Source organism: Octodon degus, unplaced genomic scaffold (genome assembly GCF_000260255.1).
Source record: "Octodon degus isolate 3935 unplaced genomic scaffold, OctDeg1.0 scaffold00235, whole genome shotgun sequence".
Lineage (NCBI taxonomy): Eukaryota > Metazoa > Chordata > Mammalia > Rodentia > Octodontidae > Octodon > Octodon degus.
The window spans coordinates 2,884,437-2,898,268 of record NW_004524811.1 but is presented as its reverse complement, the minus strand read 5'-3'; the positions used below and the strand labels follow the sequence as shown (position 1 = coordinate 2,898,268).

The window sequence follows — 13,832 nt, the reverse complement described above, 5'->3', positions numbered from 1 at the left end:
CAACAATTTCTGACATTGCCAGTCAAGCAGAAGACCCATTACTATTATGGACTACTGAACTCTTTTAGAATATTTTGCTGAGTTTACGCACCTATAATAGTTAAATGATGGAACTTAACAAAAAAAGGGGATACAGATGAATGTCCATTTTGTATCTATGTATTCAAAGTGGTTAGGACAGTTACATAGTTACATTCTCTTAATGAATAGAGGGATTTGTTCTAATGGTGTTTGTAAATAGGATATCAAGTCCGCATCTTGTACAGCAATTAACCACTAGGAAGAATGTATGCAATATGTTAATTATTGAAACTGTCCTACCAATTTGGTTTGAAACTATCTCACTGCTATTTGTTTCTCAATAAAATTATGGGGGAAAAAAAGCTATCTAGGCTAGAGAGCTAGCTCAGTGGCGTAAGCACCTACCTGGCAAGCACAAGGTCCTGAGTTCAATACCTCACTCACACACACACACACACACACACACACACATAATAATAACAACAATAATAATAATTTCTATTGAAGATCTAAAATATTGTAAGCCTATGTTATAGGATATTATCATTAAGCTTCTCTTCTGGAGGGTTAACTTAAGTTTGCAGACCAAAAATTAGTAAAAAAGAAGGGGTGCAAGGACACCCAACATTTTGGCCCTAGCCTGTCAAGGTCAGTGAGGACTCAGGACACAAGAGAACCTGTACTGTAATATCTTGTAACTCAGTGGTTCCCAAATTTTCTGATCAAAGCGATTATGGGGCCACAGAGGAAAGTGATTGACAATGGAGAGTGTGCCTAAGGAGAGTCAAATGGAAATTAAACATTCTCTCAGGCTTTCACAGAAGCAAATTGGTCAAGCAATGGCCCTGACTCATCCACGTGACTGACACTCACAAAGGATCTACAAATTGCGGTACAGGGTTTCAGGGTAAATTCTGAGGGGATCTGATTGACTCTGTCAAATACAGAGTAACATTTCTTGTTATATAGGTCTTGCTTTATCTTGGTCTTAACAATCCCACAGAAACATAAAAACGAGTATAAAAAGTAAATTCATATTAATATTCTGAGCTGTAAAAGGCTCAAGTCAACAACTTCTGACATAGCCAGTCCTACGGATAACCCACTACTATTATGGACTACTGGACTATATTGGATTATTTTGCTGAATTCACACACCTACAATATTTGATGGCAATGGAATAACCATCTCTGACAAAACTAAACAAAAAGAGATATAAATGAAGGATCATTTTGTATCTATATATACAAAATAGGATAGAAACACAGGTACTTTTAATTCAATGCAAAGAAAGATCTGTACTAATAGTGTTTGGATAGGATATCATGTCTGCATCTTGTACTATAAATAACTACTACAAAGACAACAATATGCAATGTATTAATTATTGTAACTGTTCTAACCTGTTTTGAAACTGTCTCATTGCTATTTGTTTCTCAATAAAATTAATAAAAAATAACTTTTTCATAGTAAAATAAAAAATAAAAAATAAAGGACCAGGGAGATACCTCAGTAGAATAAGCACTTGCCTAGCAAGTGCAGAGTCCTGAGTTCAATCCCCGATTCCACAAAATAAATAAATAAAATATTGTAAGACTAAATGGTGGTGCTGGGGACTGAACCACAGTCCCTGCCCATTTGCCTAAGCAAGTGCTTCAGATCACTGGCCCATAGATCAAAATTTTCTGGTAAGTACCTTGAGTGCTCTATAAGAATTGCAACTATTTCCACTGAACCAGACACTGATGTATTAGTTTCACAAAAACAAGAACAAATACTCCATTAGTTTTATATTTATGTTGCCCCTTTAAAAATTATAAAAATATTTTAAAGAAATTTTTGTTATTTATATACATTAATATTATATATTTTATATAAAGTCCAAAACAATTCCTCTTTGCTTGACATGACCCAAGTAAGCTAACAAGTTGGACACCCAGGCATTGGCTCAGCAGTGGAGTGTTATGGTTTGTGCCCTCCAAAGCCTCACGTGGTCATGGGGTGGCTTTTGGGGTGCAGCTGAATCTAGAGTTTGTGACTGGCTCATTGGCAAATGCTGGGATTGGGGGTGTGAATGCTACATCCACACTAGGGTAGATGGTATAAGGGAAAAAAAGAATGCTTTCCCTCTTGTGCTCTTGTTGCTGTTGTTGTCTCAGTTACTTTTCTCTCATTGCTGAGACAAAATACTCAACACCCAAAATTAAGGAAGGAAAGGTATTTAGTTCACAGCTTGTGGCAATTTTAGTCCATAATCAGCAGGCTCCATATGGCAGAGAGCAACAGATCATGGCATCAGAAACCAGCAAAAGCAACAAGAACAAAAAGGGAAGAGCAGAGGCAGCAGCGGTAGCCAAGAGCAAGCCTCTCTCCCTTCCTTATACTACATTCAGATTATCTCTTGACTCGCCTAAGACTTATGTTCATCCCTCTATGCAGAATGTTATGGTTTGTGTCTAGTTGTTCCCCAAAAGCCCCATACAGTCATGGGGCAGACTTCTACAGTTTGTGATTCATTCATGATCCAATGCTGGGACTATAAGTGTGAGTGCTACACCCACCCTGGGACGGATAGCCAGAATACAATATAAGGGAGGGACAGAGGCTTGCTCTAGGCCACTGCCTCTGCTCCTCTCTTTTTGCTCTTTGCTGTGTTCTGACACCAAGAAATGTTGCTTTCTGCCATGTGCCACTCTGTGCTGGAGTATGGACTGAAACTTCCACAAGCTGTTAATTCTGAGTGTCGAGTATTTTGTTCAAGCAATGAGAGAAAAGTAACTGGAAACAGTTGTTTTCTGTCATCATGAACTATTGCCCTGTGCCATGGCACCTTGCCTTGGAGCTAGCTGATTACGAACTGAAACTGCCACAAAATAGACCTTTCCTTCTTTAATTTTGGGCGTTGAGTATTTTGTCTCAGCAATGAGAGAAAATTAAGATACAAAGTGCTTACCCAGAATAGTACAAAGGCAGTAAACACTCTTAAATGTAATTAATAAATATTGATAAACATTGATAATTATTAGAAATATAATTAAGAATATGAATGATATGACATTGACAACATGAATTCACGTTTTGGCTTATATGTCACACACAACTATAATATGGTATACTACATAGTAATAAAAACAACTAAGAACATAACTATTTCTTTAAAAATGTTAACAACTTTTCAGTAACAGAAACATATGCAACAATGTAGTAGTGGTAATAACCTTTTCCCTTACCAAGACTAAGTTCCAAAGTTACTTACAATATGGACTATATCTCTCCTCACTTTCTATGCATTCACACAGAGCAGACATAATTAAAAGATGGAAATAAGACATAAGACTATAGTACCTTGGCTAGATTTATGATGGCTACAGGAATAACTTTTTATATTTAGTCTGCTGAAATAGGCTATTGAAACTAAAGAAAACAAAGATTTAACTTTTATTTAAACCAAAAATTATAATTACACTTAAACTGCTATTGCAATAAATTTGAGACTGCTGAGGAAATTTTTTATGGGCAAGAAAAATATTACTTCAATACTTCAAAATCATGGCTCTCTACCTATTGACTGAGTATGGCACATTAAAAGCAAAAGAATAGAGATTTTATCTCCCAAGTTTAATACATAATCCCCAATCCAGACATTCACAGATGTTAAATACTTGTATTTGAATTAACACTGAGTAAAAACCAGGATGACAATGTTTACATCACACTACGAATATAGATAAAAGAAAATATGAAAGAAAGCAAAATGGCTATTCTGATTATTTTTTTTTTATTTTTATAGTTTTAATGAAATTTCATCATCTTTGGGTTTACCCACAACTAAGCACAGTTTAGTAATTCTAAAGCAACAGGCTTACTTTGACTGAAAACTTCAAGCCATATTGCTTTATAATGATGATTTAACAAGTTTTCTTTTATATGACAAAAGTAATTGTTACTATTTACATTTTAGCAAGTGTTTATTGTATGCCCCTCATTGTCATACTAACTCTTTCAATCTTCCTAATAGACCTATGAGATAGGAACTACACAATATGCATTTTAAGAGGAAGTCACCAAGGCACAGTGAGCTAAGTAATTTGCCAAGGTGGCACAGTTATTTAATGGCAAAACCAAGATCGCTCGTACATGCTCTTGAAACAACCATACTTCACTGCCTAAAACTATTTCTAAAAAGGAAGACAAAAGTACCCTGAGTTAAGTCAATATATTAATCATTCTAAGCCTCAACATTCCTTGGTATCTTCCTATATGCCTTACCAACTATAAAGTGTAAAACTGCAATCAATCCCACCATTACATCTAAAACCCAATACTCAAATGAAGAAAAACATTTTTAGTTCATATGTATAGTGAAGGCTTACTGAACTGATCAGCATATTTTATAATTTGCTGTTTGGCTTGCTAACATATTATAGTTCAGATATAAACTGTCCACCAAAAATCTGGTGATTGGAATGTGGATTTGATCATGGGCTGAATGTACTTTTAGGAGGTTGGGCTTCCTGGAAGTGGGCCTTGGTCTGCGGGCATATTCTTGTCTCTGCCTCTATCATTTTCAGCCCCTCTCTCAGGCTGAACAGTTTTCTTCTGTAATAACCTTCCACCATGCCATTTCTGCTTTGGAAGTAGCCAACCATGGACTGGAAACTTCAAGCCAAAATAAACTACTTTGAGTTGTAGGTGTTGGGGTAGTTTGTCGGAGTTACTAACAGACTAGCTGACTAAAAGACATAACTTAGGGCAGAGTGGCAAGCAACACAAAAACAGCCTCTCCAATATGTGGTATCCAGACACTGGCATATAGCAACATGAGAAAAAGAAAGGAAGTGGGTTCCTGAAACCCAGCAAAGATTTGATGAAAAAATTGAAGCCCACAGGGAACCTGAAGAGAAAGACCTCAATGCAGAAGGAGGTGGCAGGTGGTGCTTTCTCCTTCACTCCAGACACACTGCATTACAAGGGCACCTTGAACCCACAGACCATGGTGACTTCTGGTGACCAGAGAGGCTTCTGTGAAGAAATACCAATGGAACAGAACTGTAGATGCAGCAGACTGCAGTGGCTTGTGGTAATTCGGGTTTTAGATGTCCTCCTCTCCCCCAGGAAAGGGTGACTGGCTGGTAGCCATCTTGGAGAGGGGCCAACTGAGCTCAGAACTCAGAAAAGCCGAAGGCCGGATCATGGAACTGACTTTCAGCAAGCAGAAGGCATACACATTGTTGTAGGCTAAAAAAATCTGGTTCTAACCTCAAAGCCAGAAACTAGCCTGAAATGCAGTGGAACAAGGTGTAGGCTTGCTGGGATTAAACAACTCAGATCTGGACTCCCTGCCCACACAGTCTACCAGTGACAGCAGAGACATGACCTAAGGTGAACTTTTAAAATTTTATTTATTTATTTAGTGTGGGTAGTTTTTGCTTTTATTTTGCAGTAAAGCAACAATTCTTGTAAACTTTTTTTCAGAAAAAAATACTCTTAGAACTGTAGAACTCTTCCAAAACACCATGTTTCAGCGGGGCAGGAATGAGGCTCACTAGAGGGGCCTGAGCTTGCTGCTGGGTACTGGGTGTCAGGCCAGACTTTCTTGACCACACCTTCTCCAGCACCCACTCTCTACTCTTCTTCACCAAGCCCTGCCATGCTAACCCATGCAGGGCCTCTGCTCCAGACTGAGGGCTCCTGGGTAACATGAGGGCACTGCTCACCTGTCTCACAGCCGGTGTGCAGATGTCCCACCTGTGGCAGAGCCTGCTGGGGACAGACGAGGCCAGGAGCAGGGCCCAAGGCAGCAGGGGCACCTCAGCCTCAGCGTGCCTGCCATAGCCAAGTTCCCAGCCACCACACTTGTCCAAGGCAGGAAACAAGGTTGTCCCCTCGCAGCAGCTCTGATGATGTTCCTCCAGGGCTAACCTTGTTCTCTAGCCCTGACCAAGGAGCAGTGTGATCCCTAGCAGTCCAAGGGGAAAGAGGTCCTCTTATGTTATTGTTCTTTTCTCTCTTTTTTTCTTTCCTAATTGATTGTTCTTATTTTTACATATGTGCGTGAACAAAGTTTCTAAGATTTTCTGTTGTTCTGTTCCATGTTTTATTTCTTCCTTCCCTTTCCCTTCTGTCTTCTTCACAAGTTTCCCAAAGTTTGTATAATCCTCCATTCTTGCTTCTCTGTGTTTGATGCCTTTAAGCCCCTTTATTCAAGGCGACATAATTGTTCCCATTAGGTGTTTTGCCTGGTATACAAGGACTAATTTGCCTAAAGGTAATAGAAAATAATGGGGGCCAGTGCCAAAGAACCAGGGACTGGGCTAAATAGTCAGCAACTTCACATTCCTGACCAATTGAAGAGGTTAAGTCTTAAAACAGATTCAAAACTCAAAAGCCAGCTAGGCATGGAGGTGTCCTCTGAGAAGCAGTCATTTCACAAGAGTTCTAAATATTACTAATAACACTACTTGCCATAAGCAATTTACAGATTATCAACCCAGGTTTGAAAGAAAGGGGAAGGGCTGGCCAGACATCTTAGAGGATTAAAGTGCTTGCTCAAGCAGACACAGGGACAGGGTTCAATCCAGCCCCACCCCCAGGGTGCGATGAGACAGCAATTGAGACTGGGTGTGGTGGTGCATGCCTGTAATCCCAGCTCTTGGGAGGCTGAAAACAGGAGAATCACTAGGAGTCCAATCTATGTAGTGCGACCCTGTAGAACCTGTATTAAATACATAAAAAGGGGGGGGGAGCCAGACTGAGATGGAAAGACAAGAGACAGACAGAGAATGAGAAGACACTTAAAACAAGATGCAAGCCCAGAATTCCGGCTCACCAAAGGCAAACCCAAGGAACAATGAAAGCCACCCACATGGAGTGGTACAGCAAAAGTAATAAAGCAGGTGAACAAAGCAGTTTTTCTGAGAAAAAACTCAAATCAGAAATTTCTCAGATAATTACAAAGATGGTAACAATAATAAAAGACATGCTTAGTGACTTCAGAACAGATACAATAATAATAATAAAAAAATAAAGCAGTTTAGGAAAATGTTGGAAACCATGAAAGCCCAACACCAGAAAGGAATGGAATCCATAAAACAGATATTCAGGAGATTAAAAGTTTCACTGAAAGTATACAGAGCACAATGAGCCAATGAGGACAGAGTTTCAGATATATTAGACGGGACATAATTAGTGCTCATAAAAAGAAAAACTTCTTAAAAACTGCAAGGGATCATAAGAAATCAATCCAGTAGTTGCTAGCTGATGACAAGAAGAATAACATAAGATTGAATTGAGTTTAAAAAAAAAGAAAAAAAGATTGAATTGAGTTAATGAAAAAGCACAGGCACCACACATGACGTAAAAACGGTCCACATTAAGTCACGGTAGAAAACGCCCCCCCCCCAACAAAAATCTAACATACAGCTAAGTGTAACATATAGAACTCCAATTAGTCATGATTGAAAAAAAAAAGCAAAGCATATACCAGTCAAGATTCCAGAAATTCAACGAAAGAACAGAGTACTAAATGTTGCTAGGGAAAAGAAACAAATCACCTATAAAGGAAAACCCACAGAATCACAGTTGACTTCTCAACACAAACCCTCAAGTCAAGGAGAGCTTGGAGTAAGGTATTTCAAGCCCTAAAAGAAAACACCTCCAATTATACCCCACTAAAGTATCATTCAAAATCGATGGAGAAATAGATACTTCCATGACAAGGAACATCTGAGGAGATTCATGACCACCAAACCAGCACTCCAAAATTTTCTGAAGGACATTCTAGAAAGATAATAACAAAGATTATAACTCCATGAACACCAACAAAATGAATCCACCAGGCAAAGCAAGCAATTACACAGAGGGGACAAAACGGGAGCCAAGAACATAACATGACAATACGTCAGTACATACCAGCTATGGTTACATCAATGTAAATGGTCTCAACTTACCAGTCAAAAGAAACAAGACTAGCAGAATGGATCAAGAAGCAAGATCCAACAATATGTGGCATACAAGAAATACAGCTGATTCAAACAGACATTCACAGACTGAAAGTCAATGGACAGAAAACAATACTCCATACAACAAGAACCCTGAACTAATCAGGAGGAGCTACTCCATTTGCAAACAAGTGGATTTCAAGCCAAGACTGACTGTAAGAGACAAAAAAGATCACCGCATCTTTATAATGGGAAAAATCCAAAAGGAAGAGATAACAATCATAAATATATACGCACCAAATAAAGAAAGAAAATAACAAGAATTCATAATAAGCAGAGCATGGTGGCACACACCAGTAAATCCCAGCACTTGGGAGCCTGAAGAAAGAGGACTGCTATGAGTTTGAAGACAGCTTGGGCTACATACATGAGTTCAAGGTCAGCCTATGCCACTACCTAACAAGAGCCTATCTTGGGGGGGGGAGCTCCAGTTAAAAAACTCTCATGTAGCTAAAGTGACCAACTAACCAATCAATTTCATGTATCACAGAGAGCTTAGCCTACAGATGTTCTTTATTAATAGCTCTTTCTTCTCACTATGGAAATAAAAAACAATTTCTTTTCCATTTTCTTAAGCCAAACCTTACTTTCAATTTTCATAAAAAGGTCTTACGTTTTTATGAAGTTCTGGCCACCAAAGTTCTTGTAACTAAGACTTATCATCTTAATATAGTGTGAATCCACAGGGAGTCAGCAAATGTTTATTCTTACTGAGGGTGACCATTCCATTTTGTCATGAAAAACTTTATAAAGTCTGGTGTCCAGTATTCTATCTAGTTAGTGCTCAAAGACTATCCAGGTTGTATAATAAGTCACACTTTGGCCATTCCTAACATTTAGAACAGTACTATTTTTCACTGTGAAAATGTATATGAAGTAAACTAGTAGGATATGATACTTACGATAAGTCAAGTATCCTAATCCAGAAATCCCAAACTCCAAAATGTTACAAAACCGAAACTTTTTTTTTTTTTTTTTTTTTTTAAGATAGGGCCTCATTATGTAGTTTTACACTGGCCTTGAACACAATGTTAGCCAGGACAGCCTCAAACTTACACTGATACGCCTGCCTCAGACTGAGAGCTGGATTACAGGCTTGTACCCCAGGCACAGATCCAGACAAATTCTAAATCATCCTGAAAGCTTAGTATTATACTCCACTCAGTCATTTAAATAAATATTTATATAGCTACTACTGTTGACCTGATATAGTATTAAACAAAAACTGGGAGTTCAAAGATAAATTAAGGTAAAACTAGATTATTATACCTCATACAGATCTTGTTAGCCTTTCACTCATAAATGGTACTACCATCAAGACTTACAGTACCTGCTCCTCAAGATCTAGACCTCCAGATTGTTTCTAAGATTCACCGGTTTTTTGTGAGTTGTTTTATTTTTTAATTTTCTCTAAATCAGCCCTGGCTAAGGACAATCAATGGAAAATAAGAATCTCATTGTGACAAGTCAGCACAAGAGCCACTCTCTCTCCTTTTTAGAGGGAAAAGGCACAGGCATACTTAAAAGATATATACATGAAGCGTGGTATGGTGGCACATGCCTGTAATACAATTACTTAAAGAGGCCAAGACACAGGAGAATCACTAAATTCAATTTTTGAAAAAAAAAAAAAACTAAAATTACTAAAAGTACTCCCCATAGCTAATATTAATAAATATATACCACCACTATAATTACAAAATATAACAGCACTGATTAGGTACCAAATACACACCACAAACCTCTATATTAACTTGATTGCATTTACTAAATCCATCCCACTTGGGAGACTGAGACAGGAAGATCGCTATGAATTCAAGGTCAGCCTGAACTGACCTTGAAAGTAAAACCCTAGTTCAAAAAAAAAAAAAAAAAAAAGCCTGGGAAAGTCTCTGGCAGTTAACAAGGCCCCTACTTGTTTTCAAAAAAAAAAAAAAAAAACATTTGTCAGGTGTATTAGCCAAGAGTCACTGACAGACTCAACCAGCCCACTCCTGCTTGTGATTCACATTTTCCACACAAAGTAACACTCAAATAAGCACATATGATGGAGTACTTTTTTACTTACTCTAATAAACTGTACAAATGGTAGACCATTTGATTCATTCTGGTTTTTCTTTCTGGCACTACTGGGAATCAAACTCAAGGTCTTACTTATGCTAAGCAGGTACGCTCCAACTGAGCTACATTTCCAAAAATCTCTAATTTTTAACTAAATACTATCTACTTCATCTTATCTTTCCAAATATTTTCACAAATTTTATATCAGATAAAAATGGTCCCTTACTTATTACAAAGGTTCCATTCCAGACACCTCCAACAATAAGTGAAAATCAGCAAAGTAGCAATGTTATATTTTAGTATTTATATATATTTTAAGGCTTTATAAACCCTTCCCACAGTCTTATAAACCTTTTCCACACTTCTAAAAACAAATCTAATATTCTTAACCATTTTCTAAATTCGTAAACCTATGTAATTTTAACAACATACATGTACTACAAAATCCTGTGATATAGCAAAAAATCTGCAATAAATAATTTAGATTAGTATGTTTTGATAACCTGCCAAACAGTGAGTTCATAAAAGTCGAACCATGAAATAAGAAGGGACTACTATACTGTATAACTATATCATCTCGGTTCTATTATTCCATACATTTTCAGGAAATACAATTGTCTTTTCTTTTTTTCTATAGTTTTTTTATACTTTTTAAAAGTTCAATTTTGGTCTGAGTTCAATCCCCAGTTCCGAAAAAAAAAAAAAAAAGTTCTATTTTATTCTAGAACTTGAGGCTTTTCCTAGATCAAATTAAATTCTGTTTTTTCAGCCACTCCCAATTTAAAGATGTATTTCAAAGTAACCCTCCTAAATATTTTGCTCTTAAGTGGATTCACTTTCTCCATGTTTGACACTTCAAAATGAAAGAACCTAAAGGATGTAATTTTGAGTACATGAAGCTGGCAAAATAAGAACTTATATTACTGAAAGCCTTAAATCCTTTTACAAGTTTGTTTGTGCTGCTAAAAACTATCATAGTTCCTCCTCCTGCATCCATCTGTCCTTAAGTCTGGCCTATGCCACTCTCTGCAACGCCTCAGGCCAGGATGAACAAAAAGGCAGAACAGAAAAAGGAGAAGAATGTCAAAGCCTAAAGAGTAAGAAAGAAGGAGCAAAGCAACATAACTTTATCAAGGCCATCACTCAAATAAAAATCCACGTCAGAGTGCAATGTCAAACTGAAGAAAGATGATTGTAGGAACTAAACAAGCTGTTCAAACCTGTAGTAGGTGCTCAAAAACTAAGGTGCAGATCTCAAACCCATGGTATGTGCCTTCTTCACGCAAGGAGTGTAATGAAGAAGGTCTGGTTCTCTCCAGACCTGACTTTGGACTGAAAATGTGAAAAGGAAAATGTTTATATTGATGCAAGAGATAAAGAAATTGAAAAGGACATAATGGATAACTGTGATGAGAAAAAGCTCAAAGAAGTAGTGGACAAACAGTACTGTGAGATAAAATGAGAGAAAGCTGAGTCCACAAGCATTTTCTTGCAGTACTGAGAATAACAAGTGTGGTTGGTTTTGGAGGTGCCCTGGAGGGCTAAGTGTAGTATCATCGTGCACGTCCTCCTGGATTTGTGTTGAAAAAAGGTTAAGAAAAAATGATGAAATTTCATTAGACGACCTCACTGGAAGACAGCAGCATACTGCCCTAGGTCCAAATGTTATCAAACTCACTCTAGTACTTTTTCTTGCATGGAAGACAAAAACACAAGAAAAACTAATCAACTTGAACAAGACACAGCAAAAGGGAAAGCTCACTTCAAAGTCAGAAAGGCACTCATGATCAGTGTCTGCAAAGTGTCTGAAAACTGGTGAAGGGTAACGATGAGGAAGCAGATAATAAGCATTACACTCGGGGAATAGGGGATGAGAGACGACGACTCCAGGAGTGTGAAGGACAGAATTAAGACTGTACACATCCTAAGAGACGGAGATGACACAGAAATTTCTGCACTCAGTCTTGAAATATTCAGCACATATACTTCAGATAAGATGAAAACAAACTAAATGAAGCTTGTGGAGTTAAGGCTAAAGGTGGTGAATGACATGACTTAAAAGGAGAATGAAATAGACAGAAAAACAGAAAACTGTTGGTTTGAAATCTTTTTTACTGGGGAAGATCTGAGTGAATTAGAAGAACAATTAAACACTATTTAGAAGAATGATAACACACAAGTGAAGGAAAAGATTAAGGCAACTATTACATTCGTTTTTTTTCACCTAGATTCCACAGGATGTTTATTTCCTATGCTGATTCTGGACAGCTTACTCTCCTCCAAAAAAAGGAAATATTCTACGTCTTCTCTTTGACTTTAGCTATATCCCATAGTAAGTTCACGGTAATTCATAATATACTGAAAATATAAAGGTCATTGCAGAAAACAACGTTGTAACTGTCCACTCAAGGAAGAAGTACAACTGATTTTCTAGCTTTTGGTTTTCACTGGGCATGTCCAGAATTTATGTTATTATCAACAACATAAATTTACATTTAAGATACCCTTCCTAAGCAGGGCATGGTGGTACACACCTGTATTTCCAACACTTGGGAGAATGAGGCAGGAGGATTGCTGAAAGTTCAAGACCAGTCTAGACTACAAAGTGAGCTTAAGGTCAGCCCGAACTGCATAGCAAGAACCTGTCTCAAAAAATGGATCAGGTGATTAGGAGATTAGGGGATTAGGGGATTAGGGGACAGGACAGGACAGGACAGGACAGGATAGGATAGGATAGGATAGGATAGGATGATGGATAGATATAAACTACCTTTCATTTCGGGACTGGGATTTAGTTCAGTGGTGTAGTGCCTGCCTGGCAAGCTTGAGGTCCTGAGTTCAATTCTCCGTACCACCTATTAAATAAACAAACAAATCCCTTCATTTGGTATAACTTTCAATGAATGATTTCCTTTCCCTTGTATATCCTGAAGACTGCTTAGAATCTGAGCACTGTACTTTATAAAGGAAACTATACGTGGTGATTCAGTTGTATGTACCTGTGGATAATTAAGTGGACATTTCTTCTTCTTCTTTTTTTCCTTTTTTTTTGCCAGGCAGGCATTTGAGCCACTGAGCTGTCTCCCTGGACCTACATGGACATCTGAAATGGAAGATGAACCTGACAGAATCAGCTACAATACCCTATGTTTTTCCTATTCTTTTTTGCCAATGAAGTTACAAAGAAAGATCATCACGTTAAAATCTAAAAAATAAAAATAAAAACAAAACAGAAGTCCACAGATGTCAACATACAGTGTGCTAGTACAGGTCATTGCTACAAGCAGTGGTGCATCAGAATCCACTGACAATAAGACACTACCTACATTTTTTAACTAACATCTCTTTTATGTCAAAATCACAGTTATACATACACACACACACACACACACATCATTCTTAGAAAGGTAAGAAGTCTGTTAAGTAGAGAGAGAAGGCAAATAGTCCTTCTGGACTACAGGGCGCTAGGACAAGGTTCTCTGTGCAGTTTGGCACAAGGATTTGCACACAGTGGTCCCAAAGATGAAATTGAAGAATAGTTGCATCAGTGACCTAGAATGAATAGGGATGTGAGAACTACACAGCTTTGGTGTTCCTTTTCTGACATTCCTAAAAATAGAGAAGTTTAATTTTCCCCCCAGAACTATACAGTTTATTTAGCTAAATCTAATATTTTAACAGTTACACCTGTAGAATTTCATGTTTAAAATTAAAATTATAAAAAAATAATTATCATAAAATAAAATCAT

General features: G+C 37.6%; 1 protein-coding gene and 1 non-coding gene across 4 annotated transcripts in view; both read right to left on the bottom strand.

Moving 5' to 3' along the window:
- The window catches only part of Slain2 (SLAIN motif family member 2), an 89,038-nt gene that overhangs the window by 66,573 nt on the left and 8,633 nt on the right, over positions 1–13,832 (bottom strand). The window lies entirely within an intron of this gene.
- Positions 5,877–6,006, bottom strand: LOC111813884. Its single transcript, XR_002819012.1, has one exon.